General features: G+C 34.7%; 1 protein-coding gene across 25 annotated transcripts in view; it reads right to left on the bottom strand.

The window, feature by feature from the left end:
• The window catches only part of LOC112042478 (uncharacterized), a 169049-nt gene that overhangs the window by 133096 nt on the left and 12856 nt on the right, over positions 1-23097 (bottom strand). For 22 of the 25 annotated variants that reach the window (XR_015335258.1, XR_015335251.1, XR_015335239.1 and 19 more), the window contains exon 5: positions 13699-13823. The exons of the other annotated variants lie outside the window; for them this stretch is intronic. The gene's annotated coding sequence lies outside the window, so the exon portion shown is untranslated. The remainder of the gene's footprint in view (positions 1-13698; positions 13824-23097) is intronic. 25 annotated transcript variants of the gene reach the window in all.

Raw genomic sequence — 23097 nt, forward strand, 5'->3', positions numbered from 1 at the left:
CGTCACTTGGAGGGCAGGCCATCATTAGAAGTCACCTGCAAATTAATTTAACTCAAATGAACTCTGAATCATTCAAATCTTAACACTTATTTCAAAAGTCCAAATAACATTAATTTTCCAGATTTTTAAGGTAATATTTATTTTTACATTAGAGTAAGAAAACATGCCATCCCAATAAACTGTGAGCTTGTTTATTTTAATTTCACCAATTTCAAATATTGAGGAGATCATCTTGCCATATAGTTATTACCACAGTGATATTTTTATGACCAGGTCATTTAAGTTTTTCCAAGCACAAAGTCGGGATACAAGCACTGTTTGTCCCTCAAGGCAAGAGTCAGCAATTATAAGCCACAAATCCATCACTTATGTATTGAAATAAAATGCAGTCAAGTGTCAAATTTTAATGGGGAAAAACATTTACACAATCTGATTTTGGAAAAAGCACCTCAGATACAGTTCATATGTTGCAAGTAGATTGCATTTTTTCACTCGAACATTTCCTATATATTTATTGTTTTCACTGTCATGTCTGCTTTTTTGTACCTTTAAATAAAGTTAAGCAAAAGTGAATAGTCAATCCTTAATTAAGATAAAATTTAATTCTAAAAAGTCAACACATCACAGATGGCTAGCCAGAACTATGACAACCATATTACATCAAAAGCTACGCAGCACATCAGGTATTTGTAAATGCTTAAGCTTGAAGCCTCTAAGGCTTTCAGCAGTCCAGTGATAAAACGTAGAACCCTTTGAAAGGAAGATATTATACAAATTATCCATCTCTCCAGAGCAAAAGTGCAAGTGCGAAATAAATTGCCTAAATGTGGCAAATTAAATGGTGCCAATTTCCGCAGCTTTAAATTGGACCTATAGGTGGCTGCTCCATCAGACTCTATGACCTCCCAACAACCCTGTCAGCTCTTTTCATAATCGGTCAAACAACAATAAGAACATCAGTTACAGCTTTTACGAAAGCTGGCGATAAGAGCCCTTTTAAAGTATATAATTTGGAAACCACTGTATCAGTCAAACATAAGAAGAAAAGAAAAAAAATTGTTATTATACCTGTATATCACTTCATCAAATAATAATGACCTGTATTTGATATGTTTTATTGGGGTCTGGTTACAGGGAAAAAAACTGGAATACAAGCTACAGAATATTTTCCCTGACATGACTAAAACAGCATGACAAATACGAGTTAAATATTGGAGTAAGGAAAGGTTCCGATCTTTACTAAATACTGCTATCAATATGCCCTTTTCTAAAGAAAGAAAAAAAAAATCAAAATTGCAAGGCATTTTATTTTTCTTCAGTGCATGATGTAATCCCTCCCCACCTTTTAAAAAAGCAATGAAAATAATCATGATTGAGATCATAATATTTAGAATTCTCAGTCAAAGAAGTCAATTTTATCAGACAATGCTAACCAATAAAGTGATTACATAATGATACATTCTAACCAAGAAATAAGGACTATCAAAAAGTTCAATCAAAAGAAAAGTGCCCAAAATCGTATGAAAGTTTGGATACGATTACAAGATAGACTGTACCTAAAATACCTCTCAAAGAACTGATGGGAACTGCTGACTTGTAATAGGTTTTGTCGAACGTGAACAACTGTAAAAAGATAAACTGTAAATTTTCATTTAGCACCTTAAAGCAAATTTATGCAATACACAGGCTTATAATCTATGTATTACAAAAAAGAAAAATAAATCCTCAAAAAAACAACTGCAATATTCTGCATCTTACAGCAAGAAGGCTTTGTGCACGAAAAAAAAAAAAAAAAAAAAGCAATGCATTCTCAAGCTGCATCAAGGTTCAGAAAATTCTATGAGAATGTAGTTAAGTCAAAATTAATGACACAAATAATAATCCAGAATAAAAAGATGGGGACTAGGAGTTCAAGCCAGGTACTGGACTCTTGGTGACTGCAATCTGATCTCTTTTATCCAATTACCAGGCATGACCTAGTATGGCAACATGCACAGAAAATTAATTGCCCGAAAAAAAAAATTGTACTGTTGTGATATAATGTTTGTGACAATGGATAATAAACTAAATTTTCTTTATATATAAAATAATACATATCCATGCAGGATCACTGCAACAAGTCAATCTTAAAGATTCTTGAAAATTTTATTTCAAGGAAATAATTGTAGCATTCCAACTGCAAACTAAAAACGCTGCACTTGAAAAATAAATTCACTCATTTCAGAAGCATATTATAAGCATAATGAAACTAAAAGGAATATAAAACAATATTCGTCAGGCATTATTGACTATGAAAAAAGAAAAAAAAAACAGCTGATTCAGAAGAAATAATGTGGTCAATAGTTACTAAAAGGCATGAGCTGTTGTAAGACACAGCCCTTAGAAATGAGAAAATGATCGTATCCATCACTTTGCAGTGTCCGTGGCTGACCCCTGACCAGCAGAGAACTCCAGGACCAGGAGTTCATCCAGGTGGCAGCAAGGTCAGGGGGTCACAGCTACTGTTTTACCCAATGGCTTACAAATCCAAATCGATGAAAAAAATTTCTATATACTTTATTTTTTCATTGTTTTCTGCAGCAAAACTGCTTTTCAGCAATTGGTCAACATTTCAAATCCTGATAAAGGTTCTATTTCTGTTATATTAATTGTGAAAAAAAAAAAAAGTAAGAAAAAAATCTCAGCGCACATCTGCTCCTGAATCAGCATTGGAATTGAGATAAATTACTTAAATGTTGTCATTTATCTCCTTTATAATGATGATGATGATGAAACTTTCAAGAGCAAAACAAGCAGTTCAAGGCCAATGTTGATATATAGCAATAATCATCGTATCCTTCAGTCTTTAACTGACCGATTTAATGACTTACAGCATTTAATTTAATATATGTCCCTGCATTTTGAGAATAATATTTTCACTCTGGAAGACAAGATAAAAAATCACAAAGAATCAAAACATAACCAAAGGTGAATGTTGTTCAATAAGGGTTCAACTCATAAAAAAGAAAATATATGATAAAATAAATAAATAAATAAAATAACAAAATAAAAGAAGGCAATTTAGACAGAGTAGCATTTATTCCAAACAAATGTTTCACTTAAAAGAAAACTAAACATTCAACCTTCAATAAAAGATTCAAAAATACATTCTGTGTCAGCATGAAAAATTACAAAGGCATCAAAGGACAATGAAGTGTGACCCTTCCTTATGAATTTCATGATAGCTTAATATGCTGGTCTTCCAACTCAGCTGTTTCCTTTCTGGTTACTTGTGGACATTAAAACCAGCCACGCTTCTTATCACAATACATATGCTGGCTTCATTAAGCAGACTATCCATCATTACCTTACATTTGGCGAGTCAACTTATGACTTGTTGGAAAAATAAATCGGGCAGCATGAGAAAAAGTATACCTTCACTAAATATTTAAAGCTCCACCCGTTTCTTTAATACAAATGAAATTTACTACAACATGCGGGCATTAAGAGAGTGCAATTCATTTATGTTGTTATGTTGTAGTGACCAGACATAATGCAGGCAATTTAACTAACTAACCATAGTGTTTAGAGAGAATTTATACCTGCATGTTCGAAAAGTTCAACCTTGAGCAAAAATGTTCATTAGCTTGGTAGTTGGATCATAAATGAAAATTATCAAACACAAGCCGAAATATTTTCGTACTGTTAGCTTACGGCCAACCTGGGCGAAGGCCTTCATCAGACTGATGTACAAAATATTTCGGCTTGTGTTTGATAATTTTCATTTATGAAGTCCAACCTTATTTAAAATGTAAACCAAGCTCTGATCTGGACCCAAAATGCAGTATGTATTGCCGGTATTGTTTGTGGAAAATTGTTTGTTTTGAAAAGTTGCTGGAAGTTTTTGACTTTGATTTAAAAAATATATATTTACCTTATAACTACTATAAAAGAAAATAATAAATATCAAATTCAAATATCAAAGTCACAACAAGGTATAACCTCTAACCACTTGTCTTCAGATGTTTAAAGCATGACTTCAAATAAAATCAATTAGAAAATCTCCCGTAATTTCCAAGAGCAATTTGAACAATGAATAGTCCACAGACATAAGTAAATCTTAACCAAAGAGAGAGAGAAAGAGAGAGAGAGAGCTTTATTTGCCCTAAATACAAACAAATAGTAATGGTAAGAAATAATCTCCATCTTGTTCTTTGCAAATTTTTAGCTTAGTCGTAAAAGATATACAGTTATGTAATATGTCCATCATTCCACACACTGAAACATATCAGGGCAAGATTTTCTATGGGCCTGATCCACCCAACTTATAGTAGTGCTTCTAAATGAAACTTGCTTAATTGTGCATATTGCAATTGAATTGGTGAGTACAAAGCTGGTATCCAGGTAATACCATCTGATTCGCGAATGCACCAAAGGTACAAAAAGTACATCTGCACTATCTGGTCACCAATAAACACTTCAGCATTTAAATAAAAAGTTATTGCTTTAAAATTCAGAAAACAGATTATATTAACTTAATATTGTCATATTTCAATAAAAAATATAATTCCCTCACAATTATAAGACCCCCTTTAAAAAGCTTTTCAAAAATACTTCTCCCAGCCATTTTCTTTAAATAGCCTGGCCAATTTCAGGTCAATGCCCTGTAAGCACCAGGCCTGAAGTACCCTAAATATCTCAGAACTCAATTTATATATTTCCAGATGATTTATAAGTGTGTTTGCAGTCTCACAAAAGACTCTAAGATTACAAGAAAGGTGACTTTCTGACCGAACTTCAGCATACAGGTGTTAATTTCAATTTTTTTTTCTTGTCAAATATAACAGACAGAGAGGAAAAAGAAATTAAAGAAATTCCATATATCAGCACTTTTGGATATTAATCTGTGTTGGGAATGGCTTTAAAGTTTTTTTCTGAACATAAAAAAATCATATTATCTTAATCTAGACATTATCTGCTTTTATAAAGCTGTATAAAATGAATCCGCAAAAAACCCTTATAACTTTTTTTTAGAGATGAAGAGATGAAGCTGACTTTCTTGTAAAAAATAAATAAATAAATAAATAAATAAAGGAGACAATGTGGTCATCTGGCGGTCAAACAAAACTATAAATGTCCATTCATGGCAGCTGGACTGGACAATAGCATAAAATGAAGAAATGACAATAATAATAACAAAAGTTCACAAAAAGGTCCCTTTAAAAAATTATTCAATCACTTAGCTATTGTGACCTTTTTTGTTTGAGTGAAACATTGTCTGGATCCAAGATCTTTGCAAATTCAAACAATAATGAGGTCATCCAAAGGTCACAGGTACAGGTCAACTGGTGATTAAAACAAGTAATTCCTGAGGAAGCTATTGTGATGTTTCCTTTTGACTAGCTAGCACATTAGAGGGAAAATTTTAGAAACTGAAGAAAGAGAGAGAGACAATGAGGTCAAAGACAGGTCACAGGTCATGTGCAGGTCATGTGCAGCTGATGAATCATGCAACTTATACCACGACACAGCAATCACATACAGAACTTTTGCACTTTTGTTCAAGTATCCCTGTTTTGCATGTAGACAGAAGGGTACGTCATATTAATATAAATTCATAACCCCCTTGAAAAATCTTACTCTTACATGAAGCAAAATGAGGAAAACATTAAAGAATTTACTAAAACATGTCAGATTTATATTTGCATTTCTGAGTTTGGATATCCAATGGATCATAACAATCACTTTTCAAATTATTTCAGACAAAAGAAAAAAATGCTGTGTCTTTATGTAGCAAAAATTTAAGTTCCCTTTAAATATGCAAAATAGTTTTAACAAACAGATGGTAGATATTGAATTTCTTATACTATATGGGGTTTAACCCTAAATGTTTTCTTAAAGAAGTGATCACCCTGTCCAAAATCTTTCTTTATTAACACATAATTTGTTATTATATTGAATCAAATAAAAATTTTTACTTAGAAAAAAAGTCATCTTTATGTCCAATATCTTTCTTTAACATCATAATTACCACAGACATTGTTCAAAAAGGCAGAAGTTCTGACATATATCTAGACTTCATTAACACACTCCACCCCCCCCCCCCCCCCCGGCACAACCCATACCGGTCTCTTACTGTTATTGTCATTATTTTTTGTTTTACAGCTAGCTCTTTTAGTAATAATGTGCACCATGAGTCCCTTTACATAAGACACTTTGAAGTCAATGTACTACCCAAACTGTCCAAATGACATTATCCCCAAGGACCCTGAAGATCACACATCTCAACCAGTCCCACTTAATCCCACCCCTGAGTTTTAGAGCACTGGTAAGTAACTCTCCTCTATCCAGAAATAGCTGTCATCCCTGTTAAAAGTGACTTGTACATCTGAAATTACCTTTGAAATCAAGGAACTTAATCAGGGTGTTCAGAATGAACTCCCATACAGATTGGGTATATATTGGATAAATCTCGATTTAGATTTCCCAACAAAATCTGAAACTCGGGGTTTGAAAAAGTCATCCACAGTTCAATAACTGGCTAACTTTCTGGTTCAGATGACACTTAAGTATGACAAATAGAGATGTCATTTCAGTGAAATCATCCTTGATGATTAGTAACAGGGAGCAATTTTCTAAGTCTATATTCGTGTCAAAATAAACTTCCACATTTGCCGTATAAGTCTCAATACAGTTCAGGATTTGCATTTAATTTAAGTTCATTCCATGAGAATCAAATATTTTTATAGCTGTAACTTTTCTTCTTCTTTACACGGGCAGCTACACTCTAAGATACATGTGAACTTTAAAAGACAATAAACTGATATTGTATACAAATGAATAACAGGTTTTAAAGACATGGTAGATATGTTTGTGTTGAAGTAAGTTAGAATTGCCTTTTGTGACTGAATAGCCAATGAAGTACTTAAAACTTGTATAAATATTTCTTTAGATTTTATTGAATAAATTGCAAAGAGTTCAAAACAAAAATAAAGAAAAAATATCAAAAACCGTTAGAAAAATCATCTACATGGGAATGTATTATGCATTATTGTCTTCCATGTTTTCAAAGCAGTTGATTAGTGCCTTTGGCAAGGAGAGAAATATAATCTACTTTCAGGGGTTTTTTCAGGTCTCTGCGTCGTATGTCAATCTAGGGCCTTGGAGACTTGACAAAAACTAATAAAACTGGCACGTCATTTTACAATTCAAGAACAAGAAGATCCCCTGTCACTGAAAGTTCATCCTTACAAACCACCAATGTCTTGTTGGGATTTTTCCTGATGCAATTCCCACAGATTTTGATTACATAACTTTCTTAAAACACACCAAGGTTAAAATGCGGCCAATATCACAAAAGACAGAGTCAAAGTAATTTGTCTACTGATAAGGCAGATGTGTACCAAAGAAAATAAAAGAAAAACAATTAAGAGGAGTGTCTGCCAGGATTGCATAATGGTAATAAACAAGAAAAAGGGAAATATCACTGCTATCAACTCAAGAATCTGACACAAAGTTACAACTTGCTGTGCAAAATGTCATATAAATCCCACACAATATTTTTAGATGTTTCAAACAAAATACTTAAAATGCAATGAAATGAAAAAAAAAAAAATAATAATAAGTAAAGAGAAATTGTCTACAGCACAAAGATCCAAGTGCACTGAACCAACAAAAACACAAAGCAAAATGCAGTAGCAAAAAGGAAAATTGCAGCCAGCACTTTGCTGGTACAGGGTACTCCTGCTACTTTTCCTCACGCATTCTTCCTCTGATGTCACTTAATTAGTGGTCACTCAGTGGTCAAACTGAGCGCTTCTTTTAACCTTACTATAACCCTCAACTGAAGAGTTTCAGAACAAAGCTGATGGTGTATAACACTGCCTTCTGTGTGTGTGTGTGTGTGTGTGTGCGTATGCATGTGTGTGTGTGTGTGTGTGTGCATGTGAGCACAATTCAGTGTGTTTGCATGCGTGGGTCAGCAATGCACGTTTTAAGTGTTCAAGTGTGCTGTTTGTATGCATGTGCGTGTGTCTGTTTGTCTATGTGTACTAGGGTTCGTGTTTGAGTACAAGTGTGTGCATGTATGTCCGTTTGTAATAGTCTGTATGCATGCATTTGTGTGTATGCACAAGTAGACACTGATGAAACTGTAAAATATTCAATTCAAAAGGTCCTTCAGATCATCACTTCTTTTCACACATCTTGCAAACAGAATCACAGCAATCTGGTCTTCTAATTCCATGAATTAAATGGCAAATAACTTGCATTATCCGTGCAATCACAATCTATTAAATCAGACTTCTAAGAAATAAGCAGAAGCATTCCACTGTATTTCCGCTTATTCTCACTGTCCTTCGTCACCCAGTATCTTAATAACATCATGCCCTTGAATTTTACTTGACCCTTAGGTATTCCTGTCCATGGCGTGCACTTACTTTTGATCAATTGATCAATTCCTAGATCACACATTAATTCCTAAGATCAATTGCTACCTTTACTCTGGCAAACAACACAGTCAAAGGCCTACTAGTACTTAAACAATTCTTATTTTTGTGATTATTTTCCTGGAAATAGTGATACCTTTATTTCAAAAATAATTTAAAAGTGATAATGGTCATAGGAGCCACTTTTGACTTGTTTGTGGACTACATTAAAACATGTTTGTTTAAAAGACCAATTGTTTTTTTTTTTACTTAGTGCAAATACACATCACATACATACCCAGACCAATATGAATATCCCTGTACACTTGTCACTTAGCATACTAAAGGATTCACGTGTTAAACATGCACGGAGATTTTGCAAATACACAACCTTTTAAGCAAACATACAAACATGCAAACAAAAACAATGAGCTATATGCATAAACAAATTTATGTAAAAACTGACAAGCAAACACGTACAAATACACACATGCACATACACACACACACACACACACACACACACACACACACAAGGTTCAATGACAGTTGACAGATCCAATTCTTTCTTATTGTGAAATTTGACATAACTGTCTTCACTCAAAAAATACTATATATGCATGCAAATGTCCAGATATATCATAATAATTTTAAAAGAACTGTTCATTTTTTTTTTTTTTTTTTTGGGGGGGGGGGGGGGGGGGGTTTCATATGATACTTTTCTGCCCTGTGCTAGCAAGCCAGTGGTACAAATCAGACAAGTATAGAAGTGCCAGGTTCCCCATGACCTCAGCCCATTAGCTTGGTGCACTTGTCCTGACCCGCCACCAGCGGTGCAATGGCCGTGGCCTGACTCTTTCCCCTCTCTCCTGGTATTGTCGTCCCCTCGAGCCATCTAGACACGACAGCAGGTGCGCGAGAAGAGACGATGAAACAAAAAAGTGTCTGTCACAGGTGCTAAGGAATAACTCTAATGCATTGTCACACTGCGGCAGAGCACTATTCAGATTGTTTTTGCTCAGAGTCTGAACTTAAAAATTTACATTTTTTTTCTTTTTCTTTTCGTAACAGGTGTACTGAAATATAATGTCATATGTAGACTGCATACTGACATTCCGTTTTTTTTTTAACTCGACCTATGAACTTTGAATTCAATTTTTTTTGGAACAGGTGTTCTCGTGTGTATTATCTTGGATACAAACAGTAGGGTGGTACTACTGTCTGCTGGTTGAAGTCACACTTTGAACTTAATTTTTTTTTTTAACAGGTGTTCCCAAATGTATTGTCTGCCACAGACGGCAGCCAAAATAAAGAACTCCCAATAATGGCAGGGTTGAGTTGAAAGACCTTAGCCAGTCACTGCCCTTGCATGCGCCTGTCTCATGGTGTTAAGGGGGGAAACATCCAATCCCCCATCTTGGATGTTGGCAACATGGTTTTACTAAGGGAAAGGAACAGTGCACAGAATTTTCATTGACTTAAATCTTTCCCTTTTTTTCTTTTAGGATAGACTACATGATTACTTTACATCTTTACCCTGAAGGCATGTGACATTCTAAAGAAATGTTGAAATCAATGAATGTGTCTCTGTTCAAAGATTTTTTTCTTTCTTTAAAAGTAGTAATTTGAATATGCAAGAAATGAAGGATTACAAAACTAGTCTTGAAATGATACATTTATTGGGTGTAATTCATGTTGGAAAGCCATGAAATGATGAAGCTGGTACATAGAAAAAAACAAAAAAACAGCCATGATACAAGGCATATTTGTGATTTATATCACTTTGTGTCAAAATATTTTTAAAATATCAATACAAAGCCTTAGCAGAAAATAAAAAAAATTACTGGCTAACTAAACTGTTACTTCCTTTTTTATCCCCCCCCCCCCCCCCCCACCCACCCATCTGAAAGGGTTGAAGACACACGCTCAGTTAATTTCATGAGTGATGTGACATAAAAACTAAATGACAGTTTCCAGTCTTCGGAGTAATTGCAGTTTATGTCAATTATGAAAATGTCCATTCATTTGCGGTGACATGTAGAAATTAATGCTTTTTTTCCTCTTCAATACACCATAAAGTAATCTTTTTTCATATTGGGCATCTCATGAGACATCCATCATATCCACATAGATGTAGTAATTCAATGACAGTAACTTTTGCAATATATTCATTTTCTTGAATAAATCAGTAAAATATCCCACTATAGTGAGTTCAGTTAGTACAAAATGCATATTTGGTAATTTGTGCTAAGATATACTTCTAAGCAATAAATAAACAATTTCTGAACTATTTCATTGCATAATTTATCAAAACCATGTCCTCAGTGAATATTACTACTTAATTAATTTTAACCTTGACACCTCAAAAATTTTTCCATAAACTTATTAGGGGAATTTTTTTTCTAATGATATTTCATGACTGACCCTGGTCAACCTTCTGACCGACACACACCACGTGGTTCGGGATGCACGCGGTGACGACCTTCCATTGATGAGAAGTCCTGGAATGACCTTTCCTTATACAACAGCGGTCACTTATCAGACTTGCCAGCAACTAATGCAAATGAGCCACATTATCTTCCTACTGATTGGGGATCACTTTAAAAAAAGGGAAGCAGGTGGTGCTGGAGAAAATTGATTTTTTCTTTTCCTTTTCGATCTGAGTGGAATTAGATTTGCCTGTGATACCAACTTTGACCTTTTCCACCTGGGAGATGACCTGAACTTCCATTGACCAGGCTTTTCTGAGGTCACTAGCGTGAAACACGCAAGTGCTGCCACCTTTCAGAAATGCGAATCAAACGATCCTCTTGACCTGAACTTTCCATGAACGGGAATTTCTGAGGTCAAAATGCCTCAGTGCTGCCACCTTTAATCAAAAACGAAAAATAACTACAATGCATGACCTGAACTTCCAATGACCAGGTCACCTTGAGGTCACAAGGCCTATGTGCTGCCACCTTTTGCCCATGACCTCAACTAAAAGTAGAAGCATGACCCGAACTTGACACGACATGGTCTCTCTGAGGTAATGACTTGTGACACTGCCATCTTAATTTTCTTTTTGAAATTTTTTCTTCCGTTCACTGAAATCAAATCCACAATTTTTAACTTTTAAAGCAAAAGGAAAAAAAAAAAGGCACCATTTTTAATTAAACAATTTGTAGACTAAGCGCAGAAACCATTTGTAATCCTATGGGTGAGCAATAAGATACTAGTAATATTAAGTATAACAGAAATTCTTTGGATGGTAATGAAAATGAATTGCATACATTTTTTACACTTCCTCATCATGGACCAGTCTTAAAGCATTTACAGTTAACAGTAGTGGATGACAACAAATAGCACCACACCCAAACACAGTGCTGCCCCCTATCCTTTCCAATATAAACTACAGGCAACGTATCAGGTTGTGTAGAATATAAATAGATCGCAGTCAAAGTGGATACCACTTTCAATCCTTCCTACCTTTAACTGTCAGCAGCTCCTGGCATTTCTTTTAACATGTTGTAAATGCACTAAATGCCCTCAAATAAAACAGATCAAATGCATTGATGGTATAGCTAGCTTGCACACTTTTTTGCATTGACAATCAAATTCAGAAAATGCATGTTTTTTAGTTTTTTTTCTTTTTTTTTTTGGAAGTCCTTCTTTTCTTATATATGATATACTGTGTTCAAAATGTGAGAACTTCAGTTTCCACATGTTTTCTTTGCATTCAAAGTTGAAAATAGGCCTAATTTCATAGATTTCAAGACCGCTGAGTTTTAATTCTCTGCTGCTGGCTAATTTTGTCAAAATTCAATTTTTCAAGTGGTAATTATATCAAATGCAAAAAAAAAAAAAAAAAAAATTAATAATGCAATAAATGATGTGTTTGCAATTTGTAAGTAATTTCCCTCATCCTTTCACGGATTTTTTTTATTAATCCCAATCTGACTATTCTGCATAAAATCTTATTCATCACACAGCTTCCCCAGACAAGCCATAAAAGCATATGTATCCACACCAGAAGGCATCTATTGCCATGACCTTCAAAAGAGATCACTAGAATATCGCATAGCTCCACAAATCATATCTAAAGAGAATTCTTAATCACTGAACTACATTTACCTGGAGTGAGGAAGCAAGTTGAGGTGAGAAAACTGAGTGTTCAGTGCAGAGCATTTCCAGGGGTGACATCTTTATTTAGACCCCACGAAATATGTACCTCAGTATGTGTAGTATGTAAATAGTGTGCATCCTAGGCATCTCTTACCTCATACTCCTCCAATACTCATCTATTACATGCATGGATGAAAATATGACATTTACAAAAAAAAAAAAAAAAATTCCACAAAAATATATGTATTTTTATGTATTTTTTCTTTTTATTTTGTGTTTTATGACAAAACTTTAACTCGTCCAGGCAAAAAGGTACGGACTTAAAAAAAAATCACAGAATAAAAGAAAGTCTGATTCTTCAGAAACCAGAAAGAGAAACTGATCCAACTTAGGACTGCACTTAACAGTGCCATTAAATTTTTGTTCTTTCCTTTAGTAGTAGAAATACTTAAGTTTTTATCCAAAGATTATTGATGATGGTGATGACCTTGATATTTGGCAACCAGGGTACAGATCAATTGCTCTTTAATAGTACAAACTGAGCTGATTAATGAAACAGGGCTGGTGTTACATGCATTAAGTACAAACATGGAAAGCTATGGGCACGCTCTTCAGTCTAGACAGTTCAGACTGCTCAAAAAATGTCAGGGTTTTTTCACCAAGGTAAGGGCACCGAGTAAACTCTACCAGAACCACTTGGCACGTGTATGACACATGGAAACATTCCACCTGTGCAGGGAGAAATTAGCTGAAATATTAATATAACCCGGCCTCTGAGATAGAAGTGCTCCTGTGCTCTCTCTCTCCGAGCCAAAGTTTAGAAGTGCTCCTGTGCTCTCTCCGAGCCAAAGTTTGCTCAAATATTTACCCATCATGCAACTTTTGGTGGTGGATTACCTTGAAGATTTCTACTTATAACCAATAGCTCAGGTTACACCTGTAGTTTGTACCGCCACAAGTGCTCTGGGGGCTACATGACTGCATGTTTCGAGCCATAAAACAAGTGATACTGGTTGCATACATAGTTTCCTGGTTATAGGAAACCTCATCATTAAGGGAAAAGATTACGACCAAATATTCCAATGCAGTGGCCATGATCAAGTGGAATCTACTAGATTAGCTAATCAACCATATTTTGACCAATTTTTTTTTATTTTTTTTCAGATATGAATATTTGTCAGTCACTTACCTTACAGGATTCTTCTGCTCATTTGTATGTGTTGAATTTTCCTTTTCTTTCTTCCCATTTTCTTTTCACTTCACACAACAAAGCAGAACCACATGCACTTCTTATTTATACATTCCATTATCTTCCTAGAAAAAACAGAAAAACCTGAAATGTTTTATTCATCATAAATTCCAACAACATTTTGCAGATCATTCATACTCGATTGGCAGTAGTCACAAGGTTCAGTCTATCACACTTCTTAAACTACACAAGAAGCTTCTTTCTTTCATCCAAGGTGCTAGGAAAAAAGGTCAAAGAAAGTGAAAAATATTTAAATTTATATTAGTAATTTAAAAAAAAGATCCTATTTTTTATTTAAGTATTTAATTTGGATTCCATGGAAATAAATCATTTTATGCAAACAATTTGCAGTAGCCCCAGCCCTGGGTATAACTGTGAGGACATAAAGGTCAAATCTTCGAGTGATTTATCTCCGCAATTCCTGGAACTTGCACAGGAAAGCATTTCTGGCAATTATGTGACTTAAATTGTAATATCTAGGACGTCTCTGACGCACACGGAATACTGGCATCGCATCACATCCCTTTTAACACCAGGTCAACTATGCCATATTTGCTTCCTCTTTAAATTGCAGGCCTGCCCAGTAGATCATCGTCATCAATCTTAGATGCTGCAAAAGTGTTCATTTTCACAGAAATCTAGAGTAGCAATCTGGTGGGGCAGGCTAAGTGGCCATGTATCTCTCCAATCTTAAAGATATCTGGACAGTCGGAAGATGAAATATGTCTGAAGCAACATGTTGTCTGTGAACCACACATCTAAGATCGCATTCACAACGAGTTGGGCCATGGCTTTACAAATCCTGGAACTAAATATGGCGGACGTACATGAAAAAAAAACTGCCTAATTTTTTAATAATCTCTTCGCCTCTCACATGCCTCCCCATGTGTCGTCCCAATGGAGCCGAGATTTAATGACTGTACCCCCGCAGGGACGACGCATGGGGAGGCGTGTGAGAGGCAGAGAGACTATTAAAAGATTAGGCGGTTTTTCTTTCATGTACGTTTGCCATATTTAGTTTCAGGATTTGTAAAGCCATGGCTCAACTCATTGTGAATGCGATCTAAGGCTGTATTCACAACCAAAGTTTATCTGTGGACTCACAGATCTACGAATCAAATATGGCTAAACCACGTGAAAGCTAACTAAACTGTGTAATTTCCATGGGGAATGGATCCAAGTTTTACATGCTAGGCATGTGTGCAGGCTGGGAGACTATCAGGGGTTTAAGGCAGCTTGCTTTTTATTGGGGTTGGCCATATTTAGTCCGTGGATCAACTTGTTTTAAATGGGCCCTCAGTGTTGTTGGTGGCATAAAATTTACTTTAGACTACTTAAAGTAGCCCCTGTTTAACTTGTCATCTCCAATTATCTGAAACAAATCTTGTGACATATTTATTTTTTTCTTTTTTCTTTGTTATTAGTTGTAGGTTATGAAAAATTTCCCAACCTGAATATTCACAAAACCTGTGCAAATTTTTCTTGGTTCTAAAACATCCTTAAGACCAGTCTTCTGTATTTGGACATTCATAATTTCTTATACAGTATTATACTTAAAATCCCAAATCAAAATTTCAGTTTAATCTTTATCTTTCTTAAACATATACAATTTCAAATGTTTCAAAGTATGGTGAGAAAGGCATATAAAAAGGGGGAAAAAAACATGATACAGATCCCACTTTAATGAAATCATATAAAAAATGAGAGTAACTCTTACATATAAAGAAACTCGGGTAAAAAAGAATAATGCAAACCACCCAAGTGGCCAAATTAGGATAATGGGCATGTTTTGGCAGTTAGTGTTTCAATGCGGCACTCGCGGCACAAATAAATAACTGGTGAAGACCATTAAAAGCTGATGACTAGTCCTCAGTTATGCAACTTCGTTTTCATTATTGACAACCATGTGAAGGGGATGACGGGGGGGGGGGGGGGGGGGGGGGGGGGGTAAATTCAGCCACTTATGACAAAAATTCAAACTCTACCCCTGCTCCAACATCGTACAACCCTAACAAGGCTGAAGAATAAATGACCTTTATGCTTTAAAGTACGTCTTTACATTTTACTTTTCTAACATTTAAAGACATCTTGAGAACCAATTAAATAACTTATTTTAAGGTTTCTTTACAATTACTACCTAGATACCCAGGTAAACATCGCAAACAAGACATATTACTGAAATTTAATTGCACTCGGAACCTTTGCACTAGAGGGATTACGTGAGTTCGTCTTCCTAAAACTCTTTACTGTAGCTACTTGCATTTCTAAACATCCCAAAGGCCATGCACTAATGCTTCAAAAAATATATTACATGGAAAGTTTTTTTCAGACTGCAGTGTTTGGAATCCAAATTAAATAAAAATATATATAGCATCTTCTAAAAAGTTACCAAGTGTCAAGCATATAAACTGGTTCCCTGCGTGAGAAGAATCAAATGTTTGTTGTCACATTTTTAATAATCAGATACTAAGTTGCCTTTAACATAAATGAAAAGATTAATTTATTTTTGAAAAAAAAAAATCGAAATTGACTGATGTTAAGGGTGAAAATTAGTATATGTAAGCCAATTTTTTTTTAGTTCTAAGTTTTAACGTTAACCACCATGAGTGAAATCCACCAGACTATCCATTACAAGAGTGACTCAAAACCTCAACTCAAAACTCAAAAACTGCTTCATATAGCTTTATTCTATAAACCGTTTTTCATATGGTATGCCTTGATGAACATGGAAAAGTGCTGAAATCTGTAAAAATGCTTTATTATATATAATATATATATAATTGCATCCCTTAAAGCACTATAAATTCAACGGTACAACAAACGTCTGAGGCGAAATATCTTCCTTCTGGCATGAAACTTTATTAAAGAAGCCAGGAACCATCTTAAAAAACCATTAAACCTCCTCCGTTCACACCACTAGGCCGTGCCGGGTGGAGTCGTAAAGCTTCCAAACACTTGTTTTTCTGCTGTCATGGGAACACTCCACTAACCGCAACCACTGAACGTGTTTGTATCATATTAACAATTTACATATCAAGTGCTGAGCCATGTGATCCGTGTGTGTCTCAAAGTAACTTAGTTTAGTGAAGGTGAAATGTTGTACCTGGATGCGTGTGTGTATGTGTGTATGTGTGTCACGTTCAAGGTGTAAAAGGGTCACGGTGTAAAAATGTCATCTGCGGTCAAGGGGTAAAACATGTCTTCTACGGTCAAGGTGTGAAAAAATTGTCATCCTAAAAGAAATACTATCACTTTTAGGCTTGTTATGCAGTCAGTTGTATGTCAAGCAAGATAAAATGTCAAGAAAAAAAAAAAACACTTTCACAGTAATATAACCATATCATAATGACATAACAGAAGTATATTAAAATGCAAAATTAACATAGACTAGATCGTGCGGAGTTCATTGTTTTGCACTGACATCTATGAGATATTTTACTATATATCAACACTTTAACACAGTGCAAATTCCACATCATTTGACAGCTTTTCCAGCCACAATTTCACTCGCACCCCATCCCCCCCCCCCCCTGTCTCCCCCCAGCAACAGACAAAACATGACATTCAGCAACAAATACATCCCAAAACATAAAAACAATTTATGTGTCTGGGATATGATAAGAAATTAATAACCACGATTTTTCAAATAAATCATTTGCAGCTATTGAGAAAAAATTAACATTTGCCTTTTATTATAAGAGTATGATGGTTTGCTATGGAAGCCGTATTATAAGTAAGAAATATGATAGCAAAATGGATGGAATCAATAAAACATGTAAAGATGGGAGACAAATGAACTCTAAATTAATTAACCAGAGGGTTGTCATGACTTGTAAGATATATATCTTGCTGGGTAACTCAGTTCATTAGGAGTGCACTGCATAATTAGGTATAAATAATATTAGGACAATAAGTGCTTATATGTGATATTCATATAATATATTATGAACTAGACTATCTGAATACCTGTCACAGGTCAATCTCCTCCTTGCTATCACCTTTATCATTATAGTATGTTTGTTTATGTACACTTATGTGTATACAGTCATGTTAAATAGGGAGGAAGTATCAATTCTCTTCAGTTTTTCTTTATTCATGCTTTCATGATTTAATGCCCCTAAACTACAAAATAGTTAGCTTCTTTGAAATTACAGACGTAGATGAATTTGAGAATTTCAAGAAACACTTACATTTCTGAAACATTTCTAAAGACTTACATTTCTGAAACAGTGTATTGTGACTGAACAAGCAGTTTTAATTGTTTTGATCTTTTATTCTCTAGATTCTGCTTAATAGCCATCAACAACTCTAAGCATTGTCTATGACTCAAAATTTTAGTTTTTCTTTAATTAGCCATCTGTAATTGTCATAATTAAGTCTTGATTTGCCATTTTAAGCTCTCAATTTTGTCACTTTAAAATCTTTACATATTGCAATATTTAGTTCTTAAACTGTAAGGAACACTAGGATTTTAAATGTAATGGGCCATATAAAAAATAAATCATCACTATATTATATTATTAAAATAACATCATGTATTTTGATATGCCTGTGATCTGAGTTATACATAAATATATTCACAGGGGTTTTCAAGCATCATTGACATGTACATAGTTACAAGGTCATCAAGATGTTTTTCCCTGTTATTTCACAGTACATTTAGTAAAATTTTGATATTTACAACAAAAAACATGTTTTTTTTCTCCTAGTCATACTTGTTTGTGCATGATTTTCATAATTGAATGTTAATTCAAAATGGGAATGCACTGGAAAGTACTAATTTTTTATTTCTTTTTTTTTTCACAGTTCCACCAGTCAGATTACAGAAATGGGACTAACTACACACAGACATAGTATATCAGCAATACAAATGAAATCTGTGACCAGACACGGCAAATAAATCTATCACCGTGTGGAATACCCATGACAATTACAGACATGATTTTCAGTAATAGTATCACTAAACCCACTGCATTCACGAGACTACACGAGGCTCCACATAATTTCTAAACAATGAGCATCGCGGGGTCACAGTCACGCCAGACGCCCCCCTGTCACCCACCTATCCTCATACCTTTGATAACACTGTCATCATACTATCAGTAACAAATAATACCAAGGCTATACTATGCCAATCTGTTTAAATTCCAATATGATATTACTCACTAGTTAAACAGTAATTACTCGTCCTTTTCAATGGGCAAAAATTATCAAACTTTCAGATAGAGAATTTTACTATAATTAAATCACAAAAATTATATTTCTGAATGGCATTTGTTGTGCTTTTAATGCATGGAATAGAAATGTAGAGTAGTCTGCTTTTCAATTTCATTGCTACCACTCAATATGAATGTTCTAATTTTATGCAATTATGACTTAAAAATACAGTTTCTGTAAATTTCACAATGTCCCATTATTGAAAACATAGAGTAATTACCATACATGTATATCTGAATGTCCTCAATTACAAACATCAATATCAGTATTGGTGCAACTCAGACTCTGGCCTACAGTACTGTGTAAAAACCATGTGTCTGCACGTGCTTTTGATCCATTAGTAGACCCACCCCTCCCCCTGCCCTGCCCATTTTTTTTTTTTTTCAAAACAAAATGCCAGATTCACCTTCCGTCCTTTCTCACTGGGGAAAATATAGCAAGGGCCGCAGAAGAATTAATTCTTGCACTCCCTGCTGCATAAGACCCATTGGATCACCTTCTTAAATCATTTTTCATTTCTTTTGTTACTTATTTATTTTCTAACCTATTAATTATTAATTTTCACATATTTTTGCTGAGGGTTAGGGTGCAGGGGCAAGGGACTAAAACTGCCCCCTTCTTGGAATCGTGTTATCAAATACTTCGGATTCCTCTCAAATATTTACATATATATATATACACACATCACCCTTCCCATCTAATCTTATCAAATCAAATTAGCCACAGTCAGAATAAATACTTTTTTATCTCAAATTGTAGACGTCAAATCTGGTAATAATACGAGAGAGTTTCTCACATGTAGATGACCGTACTAGTAATCATATGGGTTTGGTACGCGACAGCATGTTGTGACCAACTTGATTTGAGCATCATATGTCTGTCTGGGTGTGAAGGAGTGGCGTGTAAGTCAATAATGTGCCACATGATCTTCAATCACCAGACTGGCAATTCCACAAGGATTAGTAATAAAACAAAAATAATACTACTAGTAGCCTTTTTTACAGAGCCATATAGTTTTAACAAAGATAGAGAGTGAGGGGGAGGAAAAGGGGGAAGAGAAAGATGGAGTAAGGACAATTATTTCCAAACCAAGTGTTCGTAGACAGAGCAGATTATTATATCAAATTTGGTAGGAGACATCTAGCCAATCACTGACAGTCTTTCATTTACTTAAACTCGCAGATTATTTATCTATCTTATCTAGACATCTGCTGAATTCCATTCATTGATTTCTACTGATAAATTAATCAGTTTGGTTCCCTTGTTGTAGCAATGGTACCACACTTCAAGATAACTAGTCGCCAATGTCTGGTACAAATATCATCAATATCACCTAGATTCACTTGTCACCTCTAATTACACACAATGGAAGGACATACAGGGGTCAGTCAACTTAGTATCATCGAATTTTAGGGTAGAATAAAAAAAAAGGTTGCTGAAGGCATTCTCTAGTTAGCCAATTGGTAACAGTTTTACAAACCGATAGATGCTATCAACTTATCTTCTAAATAAGTAATAATTAATTAAAATATTTCTTAAATACTTTAACAAGCCAAATTGAATTCTTTCTAACCACTTGGAGAATTATTAATGTGTAGCAAAGAACCTACACCCATTGGATAATAGAATATATTACATATTAGATATTGATTTTTTTAAAAATATTTTTTGTTCAAACAGGAATTACAGATCACCTTTTCAATAAAAACTGACTGAATACTCAAATTTGAAAATAATTCTTTTAAATTATTTAGTTTCTGAGAAAAATAACAGAAATTACAGGTGCAGTTTAGAGCTCTATAGTGGCTGATTGAGCCACTAAATCCATTTATCCCTTGACATTTCGGCTTTATTTGCGTTGTATAAGAAACTAGAAGAAGTGATTTCTATGCATTACTGGGAATCCACACTGCACCAATGTTCAGTACAAGTGTACCTTTAAGCTTAATTTTGTACAGCCAAAACTACGACATTAAAGACACCAAAGAATGATTTGCAGTAACAGATATTTCATCTAATGACTTGCCAAATATAATAGTAGATCATTTCAAGCTAATAAATTACCAAATGTTCAATGAAATATAAAGTTTAAGAAAAAACATCTTCACACAGGCATGATAATGTAACATTTCTTTTAAAAATTTTCTGATGTCCTGAAAAGATATTGATGGTAATCTATTCAGCTTATTGTCAAGGTGCATATTAACAGTAGGCCTGTCTTGGAACTAAACCAACTGGTGTGCCCCCTATAAACACATTCATAAACTATTTGAACTCCAAGCTGGAATACAAAAAAATAGCCACATAAAGCCATGTGGTGGTCAGAAAATTCATAGAAAAAAAGCCAATTCATCTGAGTTATGACATTGATATTTACCTGATAACCCCTCCCCGTAAAAAAAAGGAAAATAAATAAATAAAGAAGGATACATAAACATACAGCACAAATCCTATCTGAAGTTTACTAATACATAGGCATTATTAAGTTAGATGGCATTTTAGTCAAGTTTGCAGTGCTGTGAGGGAAACCATTTTCAAATGTTCATACCTTGCATGTGACCACAAAGCTGTTTTGCCCTTCAAAATTTTATTTCTTTAATTGCTAATTAACCACTTTATCACAAACCCCCTGGCAGGCATGAAACATATTCCACCTTCAGTAGATGGCCATTAGCATTATATTCGACATAGCATGCAAAACTAAATTACATAAAAGCATTTCCAGCATACTTCAATTATCACTAGCGAACTTCTCTAAGTGAGACATCAAAAACAAATCACATCTAAATAAAAGCAATGAAGACACTGTCTACTGAGGACAAAGGACCTCTGTTTTCACCATGCGGGGACAGGACTCTAATTCAAGCAACAGTTGGCTGGTAGAGACCAATTAAAACCATAATGTGGTCTTATGGGGAACACGGCAATTTTTCCACCTGGATGCCCATCAGTTCGGTGAACCCCGTCTCGAAGCCGGGACTACTTTTTGATGGAATGTGAGATGACAGACACTGCAGACTTTCCGTGTCATCACAGTTTCCTTGTTCCTCCACAGACACTTTTGCATACCACAGCACTAAGCTCTCCCCCTCCTCCCCCCCCCCTCCTGGAATTTTTTTCCCTGTTAAGACACAGGCTCGACCCCACTTAACCAAGTGGCCATGTTCCGCCCCCCTTTCCTCACCAATAGCGTGACAGACTTGTCTACGAAGACCTGCCCATTATCAGTTTATGTGCAAGGAAACTTTGATGTTGCTCCAGACATATTTTTTTTCTCCTTTCGTATCTCTCATATCGCAGATGCACTGAAATTTGCAGTGAGTACAATTGATCTTCTGATAACACGTGGGGGAAAATTTCAAAAACACATGTCATTCAGCAATTGGCAATCTTTTGAAGTCTTAATACAAAATTCATTTTGCGTGCTGAAGATATATCATATAATGCAATCAATAAAAGAATAAAGTTTGCACCCACGACCTAAAACTGTTAAGAAATAGATTCATTTTCTTTTTGATAGTGCTCTTGTCTACTGTCTGAATCTTGGCAAGAAATAATTTAAATTCTCAATATGCAATCCCAAACCTAAATATACCACCAAACTCACATACATTTCAACTTAGAGAGAGACAATTGCTATTTAAAAATGAATTTTGCAGAATAATCATAATTTCCTTCCCATTATATTTATATTTACATCAGTTAAGGAGATAAAATTAATGCACTAAATATACCTTTGATTGTATGAATGTTCTTTAAATATAAACCTTGATACACAACACCATCAATGTGAAGTTTAAATTCCATTCAAAATTTTTCCATTAGATTTTGAGCTTGGGTGTAGGGAGGAGGGACAGGGTCAAGGAATCCATATTTATAATATGGGAATACTCCTTATTTGAAATTTCAAGTAACAGTCTTACAAAAGGGGGCTCATTTTTATGACCCCTCCCCCTCTCCAAAAAAAAAATAGCAATACTTATATCAATAAAAATAACAAAAACAACATCTACAATAATAATAAATAATTTGATCTATCTAACACCTCAGATCCAACATAATTTTTGGAACATCTTTTTCAAGTTTTCCAATTCATACATACATCTCTTCTTCACAGTATGA

This window comes from Lingula anatina, chromosome 6 (assembly GCF_051362555.1).
Source record: "Lingula anatina isolate TDL-2025a chromosome 6, LinAna3.0, whole genome shotgun sequence".
In the NCBI taxonomy this organism is placed as follows: Eukaryota; Metazoa; Brachiopoda; class Lingulata; order Lingulida; family Lingulidae; genus Lingula; species Lingula anatina.